This window comes from Schistocerca serialis, chromosome 3, assembly GCF_023864345.2.
Source record: "Schistocerca serialis cubense isolate TAMUIC-IGC-003099 chromosome 3, iqSchSeri2.2, whole genome shotgun sequence".
Lineage (NCBI taxonomy): Eukaryota > Metazoa > Arthropoda > Insecta > Orthoptera > Acrididae > Schistocerca > Schistocerca serialis.
In genome coordinates this window covers 354,825,395-354,849,756 of record NC_064640.1, presented here as the reverse complement: position 1 = coordinate 354,849,756, position 24,362 = coordinate 354,825,395, and the positions used below count along the sequence as shown (strand labels likewise).

Sequence of the window (24,362 nt, the reverse complement as noted above, 5' to 3'; positions counted from 1 at the left end):
CATAAAATATTTCACTTTCCCGGGGGGCTATACAAGTAACAAATGAACAGTACATAGATACTGTATGTTAAAAATGTCTTCTTTTACTCATTTCTGGTAACAAATATTTTTAACATTAGAGATCTTTAGCCAACATCAGCCAACCACCATCAAGGTTTTCTCCATGTCCCCCTCATTTCACTTCAACAAATTCGGTGGTTGGCAACTTTCTTTTCTATATCACTATTCCACTGTAAAGTCATTAACCTTTCCTCCTACTCTGCGATATCGGCCAATCTCTGATCCCAATCTCTACTTTTAAAAGGTAGCAAATTATGTAGTTTTATGTTGATCTATCATATTTCATTCTTTCATGGCATTCTGTTGATATAAGAAATCTGCAGTCTGGGCAAACTGTGCTGTTAATAACACGAATCATTTGTGTCCTTACTCATTAGGCTTCTCTTTTTAATGTTCCTGTGCTGTTCATGTTCGTATTCTATGTTGGAGTCATGATATAAATTGAGATAAATACTCTGAAACTTGCCTGGTATGTCAATACTACTGCAGCTTTAAAATGAATGAAATTAGTATTTGGTAGCTCAGTTCTGATATATACTTAAACTGAAACTTATACTGTGTTGTAAACGTTTTCAAATTGAAGAATTACTGGATTTTTCCTTTTTCCAAATACTGCATGCAAACATACGATCCTTAAGGCTGGTAACAATGCTCCAAAACTAATAATGCTATCTACTTGTTTCTTGGACATAGCCTACGATTTGCAAAATCAGCCTGTGACCACTGGAAGACAGTGACTATGATTATACAAGAAGCCGTATGTGCAAAGTGTCAAGATCTGTAAAAGTGACTGGTTACAATTTTTGTGTGTGTGTGTGTGTGTGTGTGTGTGTGTGTGTGTGTGTGTGTGTGTATTTCAGTTGATGGTTATCTTTTGATAAACTTTGTAGCAGTTCAGAACTTGAATTGGGCTAGGACTTAAGTCCTGAGCTATGGTGCTCACTGGCACCACATTTGTACTGAGCCATTTCATCATGTCTGGTAACCTGCCTCTAGATTTGTGCATAGTGCAATTCTGAGGGAGGAACTAAATTTCATAAATTAAGATTTCAGTGACTCTTAACTTGAAAGACACAGAAACAGCTCTTATTTGTGTTGTTGATATGCACCCAGTACCTGCATTATGAAAATAGTTTAAGTGTGTATCATTCTACTTACTTGAAGAAAGTATATGCAGAATTTGTCAGATGTGACACTGAGAAATTGTTACAAGGAATAAATAATGTACATCATCAATTAGAGAGTACTACACCCACACACAAAATGCACTCACACTAAGAAAATCACAAAACTGTGACTCATAACCACAGTCATAGACAGAGAATTCTTTTTCACAGAAAATTCATTCACACTGGGAGATGGACAATGGCTGCCATAAAGTAAAAATAAGTAAGAAGCTGTTCAGCTGGGAGCATTAAATAAATATTTTTGCAAGTTAAGTTGTGTAGCATTTGTAAGCGAGTAAGTTGGACCTTGGCCTTGAACTGCACCCTGGGTGGCTCAACAAAGTTGGTCACTTTTTTTTTGTTTTAATGCATTTGGTTCTTATAGGTGATACATTGATCCTAATGATACCACCTATTTTCTTTGATATCTGATGTTGTAATGGTAGACATAAACCACTCACTGAAATACCATATGGTTTAATATGCACAATAATGAGAAGAAATATAGTTATCACAGTCACTGGCACCATCAAAACCACATGCAAATTGTCACCTCCCAACCTAACTTACATCTCAAGCTACATTACAGGTCAATATGATATCTCAGCTAAGATCTCAAATTCAAATTCACATTTATTAGCTTCACCATCACACAATGGAACTGTCACATTCTGAACTAACCTAGACCTAAGGCTGTGCAATACACACAACAACACTGGTATGTGATAGATCAAAACTGACATCCAGTACCACTAGTTACAACCAACCTTCAAGATGTTCCATAATACTATGATATGCATTTGGTAACATCTTCAATGCATTAACCAAATTTTCCAGAGTGAATCATTACAATCTTTTGTAATAAACTCATTTTACAATTACTAGGTGTGCAATTTTATAATATCTCTGGGAAACAAAATTTTTCATTATTTGTGATGATGCCTACTACAGTTGTCAGTAAGGCACTCTACCCTTTCCCATTTATACAGGAGGGCACTTTATTTTTTCTGTATATGTGGATAAAAATTTTTTTTAAAAAACTAACGACTTTGTGGTACACCATGACATCACATTTCTTGTGTTTGGCTTTGGTGCCATATTTCAACACATGTCTCATTGAGAACCGTTGCATTAATTATATCAAATATAGGGGGGAAAAAATTAAACTTGTTTTTAATTTGCACGAGTTCACCATCCATTGACTGTGCAAGCACAACATATGGTAATAAAAGTGTAAAAAATATTTTACTTGTTGTGCTCTCAGTAGTAAAACCACCTCCATTTATAAATCTTCATAAGAAACTACTTTTCATTTATTGCATTATTCTAGACTCCCTTCCTTAGCATGTACTACAGACGGGGGTAAATATTTTGTAGTGGACCTGAGCTCTACAATTTTGTAGTTTGTTTACAATGTATGTTCATAATATGCATCACAATGCTTGTTGATTATCTCATACATGTTTTCCTAGTCCTAGACCTTGGTCTATGCTACAAGTCAGTCTGTCACCACAAACAGGATTTTAGGGGGGCTCCAATACCACAAACTAACCCAGAGGGTATTGTTCACATGAGTGGAATGTTACACTCACAAAACAGCCTTAGAAGAAATACACAATTCAACTGAAACAAACTCATTGTTGTGTTCTGTTTTTCATCTTAAACAGAGGCTACTGAGAAAGTAACAAATTTTGTATTGGAGATTTGTGAATTGGAGACTAGAATAACAAAACCTTAGAGTGGTGTGCAAGTAAGTGCTCAGTTTTTATCATCACATTGCAAGCTTAGTAAACTACAGAATTCCAACTTGATTATCATAACTGTTTCAGTTACAGTATCTTCTTCTTCTTCTTCTTCTTCTTCTTCTTATTATTATTATTATTATTATTATTATTATTATTATTATTATTATCTTTCCTTTCTCAGACCTTAGGTCTGGTTCGGAATGAAAGTGACGCGGACCTTGATCAAGCGTCACTTCCTTTTAACTGTACGGTATATGTTACATTGCGTTTAGGGACTTTCGGGTAATTGAACATGTATCAATAATTACAGATTTCTGTAGTTGTATATATAAGTTTGGATGTAGCTGTATTGCATTGATGTACTGGTGGATATTGTGTGGTATGACTCCTGTAGTTGATAGTATAATTGGTATGATGTCAACTATATCCTGATGCCACATGTCTTTGACTTCCTCAGCCAGTTGGATGTATTTTTCAATTTTTTCTCCTGTTTTCTTTTGTATATTTGTTGTATTGGGTATAGATATTTCGATTAGTTGTGTTAATTTCTTCTTTTTATTGGTGAGTATGATGTCAGGTTTGTTATGTGGCGTTGTTTTATCTGTTATAATGGTTCTGTTCCAGTATAATTTGTATTCATCATTCTCCAGTACATTTTGTGGTGTATACTTGTATGTAGGAACGTGTTGTTTTAAAAGTTTATGTTGTAAGGCAAGCTGTTGATGTATTATTTTTGCGACATTGTCATGTCTTCTGGGGTATTCTGTATTTGCTAGTATTGTACATCCGCTTGTGATGTGATCTACTGTTTCTATTTGTTGTTTACAAAGTCTGCATTTATCCGTTGTGGTATTGGGATCTTTAATAATATGCTTGCTGTAATACCTGGTGTTTATTGTTTGATCCTGTATTGCAATCATGAATCCTTCTGTCTCACTGTATATATTGCCTTTTCTTAGCCATGTGTTGGATGCGTCTTGATCGATGTGTGGCTGTGTTAGATGATACGGGTGCTTGCCATGTAGTGTTTTCTTTTTCCAATTTACTTTCTTCATGTCTGTTGATGTTATGTGATCTAAAGGGTTGTAGAAGTGGTTATGAAATTGCAGTGGTGTAGCCGATGTATTTATATGAGTGATTGCCTTGTGTATTTTGCTAGTTTCTGCTCGTTCTAGAAAGAATTTTCTTAAATTGTCTACCTGTACATAATGTAGGTTTTTTATGTCGATAAATCCCCTTCCTCCTTCCTTTCTGCTTAATGTGAATCTTTCTGTTGCTAAATGTATGTGATGTATTCTATATTTGTGGCATTGTGATCGTGTAAGTGTATTGAGTGCTTCTAGGTCTGTGTTACTCCATTTCACTACTCCAAATGAGTAGGTCAATATTGGTATGGCATAGGTATTTATAGCTTTTGTCTTGTTTCTTGCTGTCAATTCTGTTTTCAGTATTTTTGTTAGTCTTTGTCTATATTTTTCTTTTAGTTCTTCTTTGATATTTGTACTATCTATTCCTATTTTTTGCCTGTATCCTAGATATTTATAGGCATCCGTTTTTTCCATCGCTTCTATGCAGTCGCTGTGGTTATCCAATATGTAATCTTCTTGTTTAGTATGTTTTCCCTTGACTATGCTATTTTTCTTACATTTGTCTGTTCCAAAAGCCATACTTATATCATTGCTGAATCCTTCTGTTATCTTTAGTAATTGGTTGAGTTGTTGATTTGTTGCTGCCAGTAGTTTTAGATCATCCATGTATAGCAAATGTGTGATTTTGTGTGGGTATGTTCCAGTAATATTGTATCCATAATTTGTATTATTTAGCATGTTGGATAGTGGGTTCAGAGCAAGGCAGAACCAGAAAGGACTTAATGAGTCTCCTTGGTATATTCCACGCTTAATCTGTATTGGCTGTGATATGATATTATTTGAATTTGTTTGGATATTAAGTGTGGTTTTCCAATTTTTCATTACTATGTTTAGGAACTGTATCAATTTAGGATCTACTTTGTATATTTCCAATATTTGTAGTAACCATGAGTGGGGTACACTATCAAAAGCTTTTTGGTAATCAATGTATGCGTAGTGTAGCGACCTTTGTTTAGTTTTAGCTTGATATGTCACCTCTGCATCTATTATCAGTTGCTCTTTACATCCTCGTGCTCCTTTGCAACAGCCTTTTTGTTCTTCATTTATAATTATGTTCTGTGTTGTATGTGTCATTAATTTCTGTTTAATGATTGAAGTTAATATTTTGTATATTGTTGGTAGGCATGTTATGGGGCGATATTTAGCTGGGTTCGCTGTGTCTGCTTGATCTTTAGGTTTCAGATATGTTATTCCGTGTGTAAGTGTATCAGGGAATGTGTATGGGTCTGCAATGTAACTGTTAAATAATTTAGTTAGATGTGAATGTGTTGAGGTGAACTTCTTTAACCAGAAATTTGCTATTTTATCATTTCCAGGGGCTTTCCAATTGTGAGTAGAATTAATTGCTTGGGTGACTTCATGTTGCAAAATTATCACTTCAGGCATTTGTGGTATCATCTTGTATGTATCTGTTTCTGCTTGTATCCACCGTGCATGCCTGTTATGTTGTACCGGGTTTGACCATATGTTGCTCCAGAAGTGTTCCATGTCTGTTATGTTTGGTGGATTATTTATTTTAATGTGTGTGTTATCTATTGTCTGGTAAAATTTCTTTTGGTTTGTGTTGAATGTTTGGTTTTGTTTCCTTCTATTTTCACTTTTTTTGTATCTTCTGAGTCGTTTGGCTAATGCTTGTAATTTCTGCTTCTTTTCGTCTAATTGCTCTGTCGCTTCTTGTTGTGAGATTTTACCTAACTTTTTTCGTTTTTTTTCCGAGATTTCATTTCTTATAAATTGTGTTAGCTGTCCGATGTCTTTTCTCAGTTTTTCTATTTTGATCTGTAGCCTGTGTTGCCATACTGGTTTTGTGGGTTTCTTCTGTGTGTTGGTTGGTTCTGATCTCTGCCTAGTGTGTATATTTAGTGTAGTGAGTGCTCCTATATAAACCAGTAGTTGTAACTCTTCCATAGTTGTGTTTTCATTTATTTTGTTGTGTATGATTGTGTTGATAGTTTTTATTGTTGTTTCGACTTGTGGGTTATTTGGTGGTCTACGCAAGAATGGTCTAATGTCTGTATTTGTGTCTTTGTATTCTATATATGTTAGCTGAAATTTTTCTTGTATATCTAACATCTGTGTCACTTCGTGTTCTATTTGTGCTTGTTCTGGTGGCTGTCTTAAGATTTCGTTTTCCTCTGATTGTTTAATTGGTGCATGTTGTTCTTTGTTTGTTTGCTCTGGGATGTTTGAGTCCATTACTGTATTTTCTTCTTCTTCTGATTGCACATTATTTTGTTCCAGTATTTGTTGTACTTGTTGTTTGATGTTTTCTAATTCTGACTGGGGTATCCTGTTATTTTTTATTATTACACGGATCTGATCAGCTAATCGTTGTTCTGTTAAAAATTTTAATTCTGGGTATCTAGTAATAAATGTTGTGTATTATTATTATTATTATTATTATTATTATTATTATTATTTTCCTTCGCGTTTTTCCCGTGGGCCTTTGGAGTCCACTACATGGATCGGTTGTCTCCATTTTGCTCTATCACGGGCTCCATCTGGGTGGATGTTCATGCATATAAGGTCTTTATGAACTGTATCAGCCGGAAGTTCTAAAATCTGCTGTGTTCTGCACTTTGAACTCTGACACATACATTGCATTCTGGTATCACTAAATGTGTTACAACATTGATGACCTTGTGAAGAATAGTCTAGTGTAATCACACAAAATTAAAATTTAAGTTCTGTACATTGAGTTTCCATGCTATATTTGGAAGTAGTAAAATCCAATAATTCTTCAATTTTAAATACTGAAAGTACTGCTCAAGACCCCTCCCTCTCTTTGTAGTGGAATAACCATGTCTTGTGATGATATGGCAAAAAGAGGGCTTTGAACGTGATGAGCAGAACAATTTTGGTAAACAAGCTATGCCTATTCCATTTATTTCTTGATATTTTAGGGAACTCTGATTACATAACAACACATTTGAGAAATATGCTAGAATATGTAAGGGGCCCTTTGCATCAGTTTCAAAATGCAGATCAGTATGTTTGATGGTAGTGAAGCTTCTGGGCAGATTAAAGCTGTGTGCATGATTGGAACCCAAACCCAACTCACTGCCAAAGTGCATTTCATGGACCCTTCTGCTATTACACACACACACACACACACACACACACAGAAGGTAAAAGATTGATCTGCAGCACAGTCTGAAGTTCTAGTTAATTGGGGGCGGGGGGGGGGGGGGGGGCAAGGCCTCTCCCCCTCTTCAGCTCTCAGGGAAAAGGAAAAAAATATGGCGCAGTTAGGTGTTTTTCTTTCAAGAAAACGATTTAAAAGTCAGTATTATCCTTGCAAGTCGCCAATCGTCTTCCAAAATATTACCATAGCGCCAGGTCTAGCCGGCCCTCCGCCCCGCTCCTACAAACTACCGTATAGGCGCCCGTGGTGCATTATATATTTTACATCGACCGTAAAAAATGAAAGGGAGTGACACAGTAACCTTTACCAGCTCCTGTATTCAATTCTGATATGAAATTACAGTACATTTTTGTGAATCAGCTTCACTTCGCGATAAATTACTAATATTGGAGTGATATTGCACAAACTAATATTTTTTTGCAAATAAAGACGCAAATTTAGCGAAAGAAGCTGACGAGATGAGTGACAACGAACTGGGTTCTAATTCGGAAAATTGTTAATTTTTCACGAACTATCATAAACGTGCACGCTCTGTTGAACAGTAAAAAATTAATTTTGGGTGCAATACGTGCCCTTTTTAGTATTCAAACTTTTCCGTCATTACATGGGCAGAAAACTTTAGAGGAAAGTGTTTCAATGCAGCAAATAGTCAAACATTAAATAAGAGCGTTGGCTTTTCCTTACTCGTTCCCATAGTTGTGTTATCAGTTGATGGAACGCCGTTAGCAATTCCGACATTTTCCCCGCCTTTGCAATTCACCTGTCTACTGATGGTGGCCTAAGTCGCCCGCAAGTACTAATGTCAGACGGCAGCAGTAATGTGGGGCCCTCCGTAGTACCCTCGTGTTCCCTAGCTGCGTAGAGATTGTAGTAGGACTGGTGTTCTTCCTGTTCTGGATTTGTGAAAGATGTGTCTGGGGAGGACACGGCAACCCAGACAGCATAAACTTATACGTGTTTAAAATACGCTAATTAGTCTATTGACTGCTATTCAAATTTTCGAACTCTGAGCCAGGTGAGTAGCATAAGTAACTGTCCAGGCTTGTGTGTAACAGACAAAAGATACGCGGCAAAACTGTCAATAAATGCAATGCAACATACTACAATGTACACGAGAACAACGGGTGCGAGACCAGAGTAATAACTTACGTTTACAAAAACTGCCGATACAAATTCCGTGGTAGCACTGCCTACAGCTGTGTTTCGTCATTCGGATGTTTTTACAATTGGGGGATACGTGGAAGAGTTTCGAATGAAACAATCGTGTAGTGGGAATCTCTAAGCTGTCCAATCTCGATGAAACCCAGCAGAGCGCAGCACTGCACGTTTCTGTAAACCAGAGACGTTAGCATGAGGGTGTATGCTACACTATATTGTGAACCGCGCTAGTCACCAACACTGATCGCACATTTCCCTCGCACTTCAGGGAACTGAATTCATTTCATTTTCTCCAAAAAATGGCTCTGAGCACTATGGGACTCAACATCTTAGGTCATAAGTCCCCTAGAACTTAGAACTACTTAAACCTAACTAACCTAAGGACATCACACACACCCATGCCCGACGCAGGATTCGAACCTGCGACTGTAGCAGTCCCGCGGTTCCGGACTACAGCGCCAGAACCGCTAGACCACCGCGGCCGGCTTTCATTTTCTCCCCCACAATAAATCAAGGGCTCTTAGTTGGCATACTCGCATATAATATCACAGTTGCTGTATTGCTATTTTCTTGTATATTTGAACGTTCTGTCAATTACTATGTTATTTGGGATAATTAACAAAATTGACTGACCATGGCACCACTCCAAGACAACACTTGACATGAAGAGCAGAAGCGATGTGTTTATTAAAATCGCAGTCCCGCAAGAAATTTTTCGCTCGGCCATTACTTCCGTTTGTAGTTGTTGATCATATTTACACAGAATATGATCGACTGATGACCACAGATGTTAAGTCCCATAGGGTTCCGAGACATTTGAACAGAGCGTGATCGATTTTGCACACGACAGCAAACGAACGTGTTTACCCCAACTGGTAACAAAACCCGTCACAAGCACTACTCTTAACAACGGACGACGGCAACGTCACACGTTACTTGACTGTGACCGTCCGTCGTGTCGTGCAACCCTTTCTATAGCCACTGACTTGTTCCGTCCAGCAGCAGCAGTTTTTTTCACTTGTTTATATTACACATTCCTAAGTCTGGAAGGGCTTTATTAGCGCTGCCTTTTAGATATTCATCCCCTTCTAGCAGAAGTTCATTGCAAGTTTTTTTAGATTCCCCAGTATGTTTCAGCTTCTTTTCTCGTTACCTTTCCCAAAACTCAAGGCATGAAGCAGCCGCACCTTCGTATTTCTGTTGTAGTGGTGACACGGAAGTTCTATTGCTTTACTTTAAAGTGATACCACAGTCTTATCCAGATGACAATCTGAACCGTGAATCTAGAACGACGATTCAGTTGTCTGCATCGACTTCGTCGTATACATTTTGCGTAAATACTATATCCATGGTTATTTCTTCCAACAGCAGCCAGGCAGAGAGACAATAGTGTATTAACTTCTTTACAGACAGCAAAGGACATGGAAGAGCAGCTGAACGGAATGGATAGTGTCTTGAAAGGATATAAGATGAACAGCAACAAAAGCAAAGCGAGGCTAATGGAATTTAGTCGAATTAAATCAAGTGATGCCGAGGGAATCAGATTAAGAAATGAGACACTTCAAGTAGTACATGAGTTTTGCTATTTGAGAAGCAAAATAACAGATGATTGTCAAAGAAGGGAGGATATAAAATGTAGACTGGCTATGGCAAGGAAAGCGTTACTGAAAAGAGAAATTTGTTAACATCGAGTGTTGATTTAAGTGTCAGGAATTCCTTTCTGAAAGTATTTGTATGGAGTGTAGCCATGCACCGAAGTGAGACAGGGACGATAAATGGTTTACACAAGAAAAGAATAGAAGCTTTCGAAATGTGGTGCTACAGAAGAATACTGAAGAATAGATGGGAAGATCACGTAACTGACCAGGAGGTACTGAACAGAATTGGGGAGAAGAGGACTTTGTGGCACAACTTGACTACAAGAAGGGATCGGTTGCTAGGACACGTACTGAGGCATCATGGAATCACCAATTTAGTACGGGACGGAAGCGTGGAGGGTAAAAATCGTAGAGGAAGACGAAGAGATGAACACGCTAAGCAGATTCATAAGGATGTAGGTTGCAAATCGTTCAAATGGCTCTGAGCACTATGGGACGTAACATCTGAGGTCATCAGTCCCCTACAACTTAGAACTAACCTAAGGACATCACACACATCCATGGCCGAGGCAGGATTTGAACCTACGACCGTACCGGTTCGCGCGGTTCCAGACTGAAGCGCCTAGAACCGCTCGGCCACACCAGTCGGCGATGTAGGTTGCAGTAGTTACTCGGAGATGAAGAGGCTTGCACAGAATAGAGTAACATAGAGAGCTGCATCAAACCAGTTCCTGGACTGAAGACGACAGCAACAACAACAACAACAACACGTACAGTAATGTCCCAAATGCGAGGTTAAGTTCCGGATTTAACTGGGATATACAATAAACCAGATGGAGTACTCTGGAGATTGTTTTCTGATACACTTACCCACCAATCTGGGATGGACTACTGGAGGGTCAGTAACGCTGTTTGCCTCGACCTAACACTCATATAGCAGCTTCATTTCTATCCATATGCACTTCAGTCCGGAACCGCGCTGCTGCTACGGTCGCAGGTTCGAATCCTGCCTCGGGCATGGATGTGTGTGATGTCCTTAGGTTAGTTAGGTTTAAGTAATTCTAAGTCTAGGGACTGATGACCTCAGATGTTAAGTCCCATAGTGCTTAGAGCCATTTGATTGTTCTATCCATATGCACCGACACGTGCTAATATATTGCGGTGTTCGACTAGTAGAATATCGTACCGAAACGAATATAATTAGCGTTTAACAGTTTTCACTTCACATCCAGGCACGTTTTTAACATCTACAGTCAGACATCAAAGCCCCTAGATATCGGCGAAGTGGGTATGTGGCTCTGGGGTATTGTTACACAGTTACCCCCTCCATATTGAACAAGATAAATTTACCAGCGTCTTGTTCGTTGTGCGTGTGTAAATGAACTACAGTGTGTCTAATTCTTTGTGCTGTCAATGGTTTCATGTCTGACACTCCGGGCAACAATGTGAAAACAGTCAATGGCTTCTCGTGTTGCAATTCCCGGCTAAAATACTCATCGCCCTGTTTTTCAGCATTGCTTTGGTATCACTGTGTGGAAGGATGGTCCCTATGTAAAACGACACACTCCACTGCAAAGTCCGTCTTTCCTAATGCATTGGTAGGTTGCCCTGAAACCTTGAAGCTGTCTTGCCCATAGTACAGCAACTCAACGTGTGACTTGGAAACTGACCAAAACATAATGTCCGCTGTACTACTATGTGAAATGGCCATTTTAATACCCAGTTGCAAGTTTGAAAATGCCAGTAGAAGAAAGCCACAGACTGTGTTCTTACAGAACACCTCTGCTCAAGGCGCGAAAATTTCAGGCAGTATCTAAATAGAACGGAGGAATTTACGAATTTCGTGTTACAATGCAAACTGCTTAACTAATCTGAACATATATTGTACCCGTTGAGAGAACCTGTAATTATCTTATTATTTGAGTAATAAAGGTGATGATGCAGATGCATAGGAGTTCATCGATATCGATACATTAATCTTCTTTCGGTGTCATAACACTGGCTTAGTACTCCCCCCCCCCCCCCCCCCCAAACACATTTCGACTATCAAATCAACGGCTCTTGTAAATCTACATCATTGCAACACCTACTTGTTGAGGTCAACAATCAGAAGACGGGTTTGAAAGCAGCTCTTCACGCTACGCTGTGTACCTCGTGTAAGTCTAGCTTCCCTCTCTCTATTCAGTTTTTCCTCTCATTTGTCAGTTCCTGAGGATGTGAAATATGAAATTATGCCATTTGAATCATATAAAGCTCATCTCCCACCCCCAATTCGATTCAGTAATTCATTAGTTACTCGATCAAGCCATCTAACCGTCATCATTCTCTTCTAACATAACTTTTTCAGAACCTTACATTCTATTTTTGTCTGTACTGTTTATCATCCACGTTTCATTTCCATGTATGGCTTACAGAGAAAAGATTTTGTAACAAATTCATGTTCAGTGTTAACAAATATTTCTTTTTCTTGCTATTTTTGATACTTTATATACCGTATTTCTGTTACCATTAGTAATTTTGCTGTCCAAATATCAAAACGCTTTTAAATGTTTAATTTCCTAATACAATTCCTTCATCATCTGATTCAATTCAACTACACTACATAACCTTTTTCACATTTACCGATGCTTATCTTTTAACACTCTTCAATAGCTATACATTATGACCTTCCAAGTGCTTCGACATCTCCAAAAGAATGTCATTATTGTCGGCAAACCTCATTTTTTTTATTTCTTCTCCAGTTCGAAATTTCTCTGTTTTCTTTACTGCATACACGATAAACTGATTGGATAACACCCCGAATAGGCTACAACCCTGTCCCAACCTCTCCTCACTCACTCACGTCACTGCGTCCTTTATATGCCCTTCGGCTTTTAATTGCAGTCTAGTTTCAGTACAAGTTGTAGACAGTCTTTCTCTCCCTGTATTTTGTCCCCGATAACTTCAGAATTTCACTAAGTGCATTCCAACCAACACTGTCGCACCATTTTTCTGAATCTATAGATGGTATAAATTATTCAACCCACTTCTAAATTGCAGGTGCACCATGTTTCGTGGGTTCCTACGCTTCTGCAGAACCCAAACCGATCTTCCCTCAAGTCGGCTTTACCATGCTTTTGTAGATCACGTGTGTTAAGATTTTATAACTACGGCCTATTAAATTTATGGTTTGCTATTAACTCGCACCTGTCAGCATGTTTCTTTCCTGGGAATTATTACTGTCTTCTCGGTCTCTGAAGGGTCCCATACACCCTGCATAGCAGGTGAAACTGTTTGCCAGCCGGTCTGGCCGTGCGGTTCTAAGCGCGTCAGTTTGGAACCGCGTGACCGCTACGGTCGCAGGTTCGAATCCTGCCTCGGGCATGGATGTGTGTGATGTCCTTAGGTTAGTTAGGTTTAAGTAGTTCTAAGTTTTAGGGGACTGATGACCTCAGTAGTTAAGTCCCATAGTGCTCAGAGCCATTTTTTTGAAACTATTTTGGCGTGATTGATTCTATCTAGGATCTTAATCATTCTCAAGGAATGTGATCTACTTCAGATACCTTGTTTTGAAAACAAAGGACGGTTAGGATTTAACGTCCTGTCCACGGCGAGGTCATTAGCGGCAGAGTGGATAGGAAGGGGAATTGGCCATGGTCTTTGGAAGAAATCATCCCGACATTTGCATTTCGTGAATTAGCAAAATCCCGACTTGCTTTAACTTACGGCTTTCAGTATTTTGTAAAATTTTTCTAACTGGATCGAATCACCCATCTCATCTTCACCTCTTCTATTTCCATCATTTTGTGAGGTGACTAAAGTTATGGGATGCCTACTAATATCGTGTCGGACCTCCTTTTGCCCGTCGTAGTGCAGCAACTTGACGTGACACGGACTCGACAAGTCATGGATGTCCCCTGCAGAAATACTGAACCATGGTGCCTCTGTAGCCGTCCATAATTGCGAAGGTGTTGCCTGAGCAGGATTTAGTGTACGAACTGACCTCTCGATTATGTACCGTAAATGTCTGATCGGATTCATGTCCGCTCATATGGGTGGCCAAATAATTCGCTCTAAGAGTCCTGAACGTTCTTCAAACAAATTGAGAACAGCTATGGCCCGGTGACATGGCGCATTTCATCCATACGAATTCCATCGCTGTTTGAAAACATGAAGTCCATGAATGGTTGCAAATGATCTCCAAATAGTCCAATATAACAAGGACCCAGTGGGGTCTGCGCCACTCTCTAAACCCACCATCAGCTCTTACCAACTGAAATCCGGACTCGTGTGACCAGGCTACGGTTTTCCAGTCGCCGAGGATCCAACCGGTATGGTCACGAACCCAGAAGAGGCGTCGTACGCGATATCGCGCTGTTAGCAAAGGCACTCGCGTCGGGGGTCTGCTGCCATAGCCCATTAACGCCAAATTTCGCCCCACTGCCCTAATGGATACGTTCGTCTTACGTCCCACGTGGATTTCTGCGGTTATTTCACGCAGTGTTGCTGGTTTGTTAGCATTGAAAACTAACCGCAAACGCCGCTGCTCTCGATCGTTAAGTGAAGGCCGTCGGCCACTGCGTTGTCCGTGGCGAGAGGTAATTCCTGAAATCTGGTATTCTCGGCACATTCTTGACACTGTGGATCTCAGAATACTGAGTTCCCTAATTATTTCCGAAATGGAATGTGCCTTTCGTCTATCTCCAACTACCATTCCGCGTTCAAAGTCCGTTAATTCCCGTCGTGCGGCCATAATCACGTGGGAAATATTTTCATATGAAACACCCAAGTACAAATCACAGCTCCGACATTTCAATCCCTTTTATACCTTGTGTATGCGATACTGTCGCTATATGTATATATGCGTAACGCTATAGCATGACTTTTGTCACCTCAGCATATATAATTCTTTCTACCTTCTCCTCTTTGTTTCATACCGGACTGATATCTGAGCTCTGCAAATCCGCACACCTACTTCCCTCTTCTCCAAAGGTATCATTAATTTTCTTATAAACAGGATCTGCTTTTCCAGCAGTCGCGCATGCTTCTACAGCTTTGCATTTCGTCTCTAGCCATGCCTGCTTTTCTGTCTCATATCTGAATTTTTGGTTCTGTCTGCTTCATTTTTACACTTTATTTTCTATTTCTCATCAATAAAATTTAATATCTCCTGAGGTATCCATTAACGTACGCTGGGCCGTGTCTTTCTGCCTAGCTTTTTCTCTGCCCTTCACTACATCTCTCAAAGCCACCAAATCCTCTTATACTGTATTCCTTTCCCCTGATTCAGTTAATAGTTGCCTATTGCTTCCTCTTAAACGCTTAATATATTCACCTCCAATCTGCATTTCCATGCTAACAAATTATGGCCAGAGCCCCAATCTACTCCTGGAAACGTTTTGATATTTAAAAACTGGTTTTTAAGTTCAAATGGCTCTAAGCAGTATGGGACTTAATATCTGAGGTCAACAGTCCCCTAGACTCAGAACTACTTAAACCTAACTAACCTACGGGACATTACACACACCCATGCCCGAGGCAGGGTTCGAACCTGCGACTGTAGCAGCCGCGTGGTTCCGGACTGAAGCGCCTAGAACCGCTCGGCCACCACGGCCGGCGGTTTTTAAGTCCCTTTCTAACCATTAAAAGAGCTATTTGGGACCTACTGCTGTCTACAGGTCTTTTACATGTACACAGCCTTCTCCTGTGATGCTTAAATCAAGTTTCTGCAATAGTTACATCGTAATCATTGCAAAATTCTACCAGCCGGCTTCCCCTTTCGTTCCTGTTCCTCAGTCCATGCTCTTCTATTTATCCTTTCCTTCATGTTCGATCTACCTAATTCCAGTCTCCGTCACAAATTATCATCTCTCATGATGCACTGCTTTTTTTTTTATTTAGCACATTTTTTCCACTAGTAAGCATATGTAATTTTGTTACTGTTGGCGTGGTTTCGTGTCTTCTTGTTCGTTATTTGTCCTAATCCCCCGTACTCACCTGACCAGAACTGTTGTTCTTGCCACGGCATTTTGCTAAATCACACAATTTCTAACTCCAATCTATCCATTTCTCTTTTCAATTTTTCTAGTCGACCTAAGCGAGAACTCAACACTCCGACCCGTAAAAGGCTAGACTCTCTCTCTCTCTCTCTCGCCTCCCCCCCCCCCCACACATTACAACATGCCCTAAATCACTAGAATCCCAAGTGCAGCAATACTGTCATTTAGAATGGTTGTTGGGGTTCGTTCCAGTGGTTTACTACGTACGTGCAGCGCGTATGAAGTGTCTAAGGACCGTATCGAAATCCTAATTCTCGTTCTTAGTAGTTTTTTCACCAAAGGACAGCAGCACAAGGGTTTTGCCGCTCGAATTAGTTAACTCAACTGCATTTAGCTTAAACAGAAACTTCGAATAATCTGACCTGTTAGAAAATTAAGTAATTAGGCGACATCGAAAACTGTTTTGTTAAATATAGGACTGGATGAGATTTTGTTGTTCATCCTTTTTCTTCTAGCAAGTCTCGTATTAATTTGGACTGATTTGGGACTCTATGCTTCATTATTCATGCATCCGCTTCCACGAATTACGGAAAGACATACGAAATTTTGTATGTTTATTATATTTCTGAGAGTATGTTTATTATATTTCTAAGAGGCTTTTCATAATTTAATACTGCCACATTATAGGGTTCATGGCCACAGGGGAAATACTTGCGTGTCATTTCTCAAACTTATCCACCTTTAATGAAGTGCTTACTATTTCGATTGACGGTGCGCGACAAATACGTGGTGTAAATTAAGGAGTAGTGGTGGTTCAAGATATATTCTCCAGAGCGCCGGCGCAGACTGCTTTATCTGTCGTAGACCACGTGTTCAAGCACGAGGTCACACCACACAGGACATTTCACTCGCCAGTTGTAGTTGACTACTAGCCGATGAGATCGGATACTGTTTTCATAAACACAAATGAAACACATGTCAGTTTCTATCATCATGGAACTGTTATTTGGGCGTTTTGTTTACAGACTTCTCTGATGTGAGTGGCTTAACACAAAAATAACTAGTTCAAACTGACAGTAGCACTGGTCACAACACCGCAGCAACAAACGGACAGCATTTTGCATCTGTTATAAAAGGCAATGCAACGTTATTAAAAATATCTGCATACTACTCCCCTTGTTTCTACTGAATTCTGACTCGTCGTAACTGAAACCATAATATTTCGAAGATTGTTTCTGTTACCAACATACAAATACGAAACATCCTTCGTCAAATATTTTTATTCGAACTGTGTTCCAGAGTTTGCTGTTACACATGCTCGATATTTTTATTATATGGACTCCATTTGAAAATAAGAAACCTGATTAAAACATCTCTGAGAAACTGTTACGATGTCAGCCATATGTCAAAGCAAATTCTGTTCCGCTTCAGAGGAGTTACGAGCTAAAATAAACCGCAGTACAGAATCTAGCAGGTGGTCATAATCACTAGTATAGCGCAAATACATGAAAGTATCACTGTGCACAATTCCGTGCGGTCAAAAACTTAGTTAACACACCTGCTTGTAATTTCGTTACTTTACAACGAAACATGCATATTACTGTAGCAACATTGTTTTGTGCATGAAAGGGCTTGAGAAAGCTACACAGATTAAATTATGACTGTGTTGAAATATAGCAGAGCAGCGTCTCCACTAACTTTAGCTACTGACTAATTTTAAGGAAAAGTCGAAAGTTCTACATACCAGTTACAGCAGTTACAAAAGTCATTATCCAAAATTAGTCTTGAGCCTATTTCATGCGCTAGCGCGCAGCCACGAACACTCACAGACACACACACACATTTTTCTTGCTTTTTCATCACATTCGAAATTTCCCAGCGTAAATTAATCAGAGAACCAGTTCTCTCAGATCCTACTCGGAACAAATCACAATCCAGGCCATTTTTTTACGGTAACCAGTACGTCACTAACTTAACACAAAACACTGCCTACTGAATTGCAAATGACTCAGTCTCTTACAAAAGAATACTTTCCCGTGTTCTTTCGTACACATCTGCCACAATACACTTAATGGAGTAAAGAGAAAAGAGAGCTGCATACGAGTCTAAATGCCTCCTGCTGGCAGCGACCGCACACCTTCGAGGATGGCCATTACCTTAGCACGACCTAATAATTTCTTTTTTAATATATATTAAGTGCTATCCAGAGCAACGAATGTGGACTGGTGAGTGAATGATATACGAAAACAATAATAAAATACAGGCCGAAGCCAACTTGAGGCAACTCGCGGAACACCAGTAATTTCAACGTTCGTCGCACGATGCCGCTAGTAGTCGCCAGTCTTGCTGGGCCACTTCCCCTCACTCCCTTCCTCCCTCCCTCCCTTAAGCCGAAGCACATGTAAAAACTGTTCGTCTTGATAGTCATTTCACAATCAGCTGATTGCGAGGGAAATTTTGAATTAGCTGGACACGTGGCATTCGTTCTACAGCGTGCTCAGCGCCTCTGCCGACGGGCGTCGCACGTCACAACGTTGCCGCTAAGGTCGCACTTCCAGTGACCTCTGGCAGCACACAGACACGCACTTACACAGCACAACACAGGGAAATACTGGTTCCGATACCCACCCTGTGTTCGATACGGCGAGTCCCCGAACAAGGCACAGAAAATGAGGTTCACTACGTCCAGAGCAGCGTCGAAACCGTCTGACAACGATATTCCCGCATACGGCCCCGCATTTTCCGCCGGTATATCGACCGGTCGAGGCTGCGGAACGGGCGTACGGAGCGAAAGCTGGGAAGGCCGGTTGGAACAGCGCCGTGTGGCCGGAGCTGTCCGGGAGGCTCGGTCGACGTGTGTGTGCCCAGGGCACTCACTATCACCACACTACGGGCCGACTGGCGAGCCCGTGCCGCCGCTCTGCCTCCAGCATAGTAGCTCTCCCCGCTCTACCACCCCCCCCCCCCCCCCCGCTTACGTCATTCGTCCGTCCCACGGAGCGGCAAGCCTCTCTCTGTGCCTGGCACTCGCCATTCTCAGCTCAGCTTTCGACGCAGTTTGACATAAGGATGGAGAGTAACTCGATTGAAAACCAGAGCCGCACGCGAGAAGCACGCCACCCAAACCCATGCAAAAGCCGGTGGCGCGCGGGCGCGTCAAAGGTCCGCCCGCTCCCAGCCGAGTTCGATCGCCCGCACTCTCTCTGCTCCAGCGCTCGCCATGCGTTCCTGCCCTCCGAGGCTGCACAGTTCCCCACAAACTAACATACTGGTCCTCTCAGACATACGAGCACACTGGCAAACGGCCTCACTTGGTTGGGCATTCGGACTCGGCTCGCGAAGACATGAAGCCGCACCTGTCACCGACCACGTGGAGGAAACAATCCTCTCCCCCTCGCGCACACACCCACACACACACACACACACACACACACACACACACACACACACATCGACGCACGTACGTACAAACACATACACACATTCACACACACAATCTCCATCTCTCTCAGCCACGGTAAAAGAGGTAGCATGTGGTGGGGAGTGCGCGAGGGAAGGGAGAGGGGGGATGAGGCTTTGAAGCTGTGGTGTCTCGCGTAAATAGTTCAGTCTTTGGCCGGCGGCCGCCTAGGGAGCGCCACGCCCCTGCCCCTAACCTTCGCTGTCAACACCGTGCAGTGGCTCAACTGCTTTCATGTTACACAGCTCTCTAAGGGGCATAGACATTATGGAGCACTGCTTCCTTCTCGGGTTTACGTAGCGAATGCGAAAACCTGTGACTACTTTGTGAATTAATAATTCGTTAATGTCTTTACTCCTAAACCGTGCGACGGGTAACGCCGTATTCCAACAACACTCAGTACGTATGGTAGTGTTCGTTTCCTGGATTATATAACAACAGATCTCGGTGAAGTCTAGTTTGTGAAAAGGTCTCAGTTTAGAGACCATACTCAAAATTGATTGCTAATTACTTCACTACAGGTGTCATAAGGCGATCGAACACGTCAATTACAAGCACCGCTGTTGGTCCTTGATGTTCGTAAGGTGAACCTTTAACGGAGAAACTCCCGCGGCTGCGTATTTGACGAATGATATATCGGCAAAAGCTTCAGTGAGTAATTTGACTTATGTATCGCTGTCATCATATTTAATGGCCCTTGACACATAGTCTGAAATGTATTTCCCTGAAATTGCGCTATGTCACCAGCTACCCGAACGTTATAACAAAGCAGTAAAATCTACTGATATTTCCACCTTGGTTCATTGAGCTGAGAGTCAAAAATCATCGGCTCTCGCTGTGCCGGCAAATAAGAGCTAGCGAATAACGTTCCCTATTATCCGATTCAGCCGATGGTTTTGCGTTGAAATACCTTCTTTATTAACTCCAGGAAAATTTTCATTTCACATCGTTCTCTTCGGGTGTGGGTGAGGGAGAGGGGGGGGGGGGGGGGAATCCTTTATGCTATCGAATAGTACAGCTTTGACAGAGAGCCATTAACACCTAGAGCTATAAACGTGCTATTGCACTGCGGTGATACACCTCTATTTACAACTATTGACAAAGAACAAAATGGGCACTCGTTACAACAGTAACGAAACAAAAGATCTTGCTCGAATTTTACATTCAAACAATAGTTATCTCTGTACGAACTTTAGGTGTCACCAATATGACCGGCGACATCGTTCTATAACAGGTTGGTAATAGGAAGCAACTAAGGGCCTTGCTGAAGGAACCATTCCGGAATATTTCAACGAAATAAAGGAGTATGCTACATATATCTAGACGGTTGGTAAAGCAGGCGTGCCTCACTAAATGGGAAGATTTAATAGTTAAGGATGTACAAGAGTATACAAGATATATCTTATATGAGGAAGAGTTGCGTTGATCATTGGGTTTACAGCTGCCTGTCACAAATGTGGTTATGGCAAATCACCGACACATTCGTATAATTGAGATCTTTAGAATAAAGAGACATCCACATGTAATAACTTCCAAGGTGAGTTAAATAAAATAAACAGGGAGTGGAAGATACAGTTTAACGTCCCGTCGATGGCAATATTATTACAGACGAAGCAAAAGTGCATGCGGAGAAAAAAAAAAAATCAGCCGTGGCTCTCTCAAAGAAACTAACTCAGAATGGGGTTTGGGTAATTTACGGAAAGCACGGGGATGTTATAAATCTGGGTGTCCGGCCGGAGATTTCAAATCCACTAGAGGCGGGAAGAGAATGTTCGTTGGTGCAACAGAATAGCCGCACGTAAATGTGTCTATCATGGGTCTTGGATTCCTATCACAGAGCAAGATGCAACAAAGCCGACTATACAATCTGATCCAAAAGTCAAATCTATGTGACGGAAAGCATCCTACGTCAATAACTCAAATATGTTAGATAACACTCGGAAAGAAACCCCGGTAAGCCAACCGCTTCGGCTGAGTACAAGTTCCATCAGCATCTAGACTTCGTTCAAGTACGCCTTAAATGGCGTCATCAGATGGACAGAAGCACTACTTTTACTAATCTTTAAGCTAAACTTACGTAGTTATGTAATGCGCTTCAAAAGGTACTGCTCTGCGTTAGACGTACCTCTCACACTCACCATCACTAAAATGTTACAAGACGTGATACGGATACACCGTGCAGACCGCTGACAATTTTAAATGACACTACACGGCAAGCAACCGCTTCTAATAAGCAAGTCAACTTAAGACTTCAGTACCGCATTGCGCCTTCAATCTTCGGCCTGTCGTTGCTTTCTAACCACACTCGTTGAACATGCCCTCACTGAAAACTCGGTTTGCAAGGTCCTCGAGCCGGTGTCTACAGCGGAGATACTAGCTTGGCGCTAAAACAATATGATGCGCTACGGGCAGTCCGTCGGAAGGGAATGGAGGAAAATGAAGTAAAACTGTCATTATTGCAGTATGATACTGGATACTTGAAAAGATTATGCACCTCACTTTTCAATTACAATAAAACTGTTTAAACACTGAGTTAGTCATCAAGCTGACAATACTTTGCAACACCAACCAACTTTCGATGTTGTAGCCCTCTTAACCAGTGGGGACCAACAGAAAACCACAGCGGTACTTGATAATTTTCACATTCCTCATATTAATGCCAAAGGTGAAAATGGTGTGGTGAGTAGTTTTGATACCAACCAGTGATGGAACCCAGAACCACTGGATGAATAACTGTGATACTTAAGGAATGACTGCCAAGTCAAGTACGTAGCTTAAATAATCGCAATGAAAAAGTGTGTAAAATGAAAATGAACACAGAACAGTGCCATGCTGTTTGCTGAACAATTTCCTTACATGTTAGTCCTGGGTTATATGTATGAATCAAACTGAAAAGGCGTGTGGCCGAATAGAACATGTCGCATTCGTGAGAAGCGATTTACGAGGGCCACAGAACATGTTGCCCATTCCTACAGAGTACAAGGAACTGGGAGTTGAATGTCTCGGAGACGCTGAAACAGGTCGCAATGGGCACGGATGGTGAAGGATACTGGCCGTTAACTTCATTGACAGAAAACACACAACATTTTGATCAGAATGACAGAATGTGGATTTGAACGCCACCTCCTGAATACGATTCCACTTTCTTCATCGTTGCCCCCCGCCCCCTCCCTCGCTCGGTTTTTAATTTTCGTATGGGTCATTCGTTTACAAATACACAGTTTTTGTTTAACGCTGTGATCGCTGTCGGTGTTTTTTTTCTTCTTTTTTCTACTCCTCCATAGACCGCATGCGTGTCTGGCGCGGTCCTATCGCTACCTAGTCGTCTATCAAGAAATCACGAACGACCGATATTTTCGCACAGCGTATATTTGAGGATAGTTTTCCCCAATTGTAAAAAAGCGACGACTGCAAAACATTACTGGTACTAAGTAACATCTACACAGTAAAAGACTTTCTCGTGGATTGAGCAGTTCTGAATGATGCACTCTAGAGCCTAAAGCTCCAGAACATCTCAATACAATAGCCCTCTCGGCCAATGTTGCATTAAAATGAGCTCTATGCGTGTAATGCTCTTGGTGGGTTGCTTTATCACCCCCCAGTAACATAATAAATAGAAGTGCCGACGGGAGAGGTGAAATGTCACACAGTCATGTTTGCTTAACTGGCGTCCGAATTAGAAACCAGACATACGACACTGAATTGCGTTGATGGTGAGTTGTTCTACTGTCCGTATCAGCAAATTCGATGGTAGCCGTGGTTATGTTTACGTTTAGTCCATAGATGAAGTACAATTCTCGCTGGTCTAGAAATGTATGCAATTCGTTTCCAAGTACATTTACTGCACATACCAAAGGTTTAGAATAGTTTAGTTTGAAACAGAAGGACGGCTATTCCTTAGTCATCTTGAACAAGAGTAAGGCTGAAGTGACACAATCCTTTTGGAGTTTCATTACCAGTTCCTAAACACAATAATTGCAGTACCAGTAGCAGTGTTGATCACACACGCCAATAGATGGGCACTATTATCAATTGTTATGTCTTTCTCGTTTATTTTTATCTAACGAACGAGTTATTCGAAACTTTTATGCTACTGCCGTACGATCATGGATGGCAATGATCACTTTGAAAGTGCTTATTTATACGCCGAGGGTAGTAATTAATATGTCTCTACGAACAATCTGTTTGTCGAAATTGACGCAATTCTCAATTTAATGATTCGTCAAGACTGATGTTCACGTTCAGTTCGCAGTCTGTTTAACGTATGTATATATATATATATTAAAATGTGACCTACCGCGCATAGCTATGGATATAGCGAGGTCTGTGACTATCTTCAATTGAATGATGAATGTTTATTCTGCATGTCACTCTACATTAATGGCAAAGGCGCTCTACGCGGAACGAGATCACGCTCTCGTCCAAATGACGCGGAATAACTATTTATCACTCAACAGTCTATAACCTTCATTCATCTACTTATATTCTGGCGTTCGGTGCTAAATAATGCGCTTTTATGAGCGATGCTATTAATAGTATTGAACGGAGCGTTCCGCATTTTCGTTAAACTCGAAGAATAGTTTCACAACATTTATTCGTTACCCGATTCAAGTACGCGGCGCTACAATGAAACGAACGGCCCGGGAGAGACTTTTCCCGTTTCCTGCGTTTCATGTAAGTAGACAACTACAGTCCTGAACGTTATCCTAGCTTCAATAATTCAATCATCTAATTCATACAGCTAAAAATGATATTTTACGAAAGATTTATTAAAACACTTTCGTATATCGTACAATTTAATTGTGTTAATACGTTCGATAATCTCGCAAATGGCAAGGAATCTTAAACAAATTACTTTCATTTTGAGAATGAGTTAAGGTTAAGTCGAAACTGATAGGTTCGAA

At 40.9% G+C, this 24,362-nt stretch overlaps 1 protein-coding gene across 1 annotated transcript in view; it reads right to left on the bottom strand.

Moving 5' to 3' along the window:
• LOC126470823 (nascent polypeptide-associated complex subunit alpha, muscle-specific form-like) overlaps positions 1-24,362 on the bottom strand; it is a 269,583-nt gene that overhangs the window by 39,945 nt on the left and 205,276 nt on the right. The window lies entirely within an intron of this gene.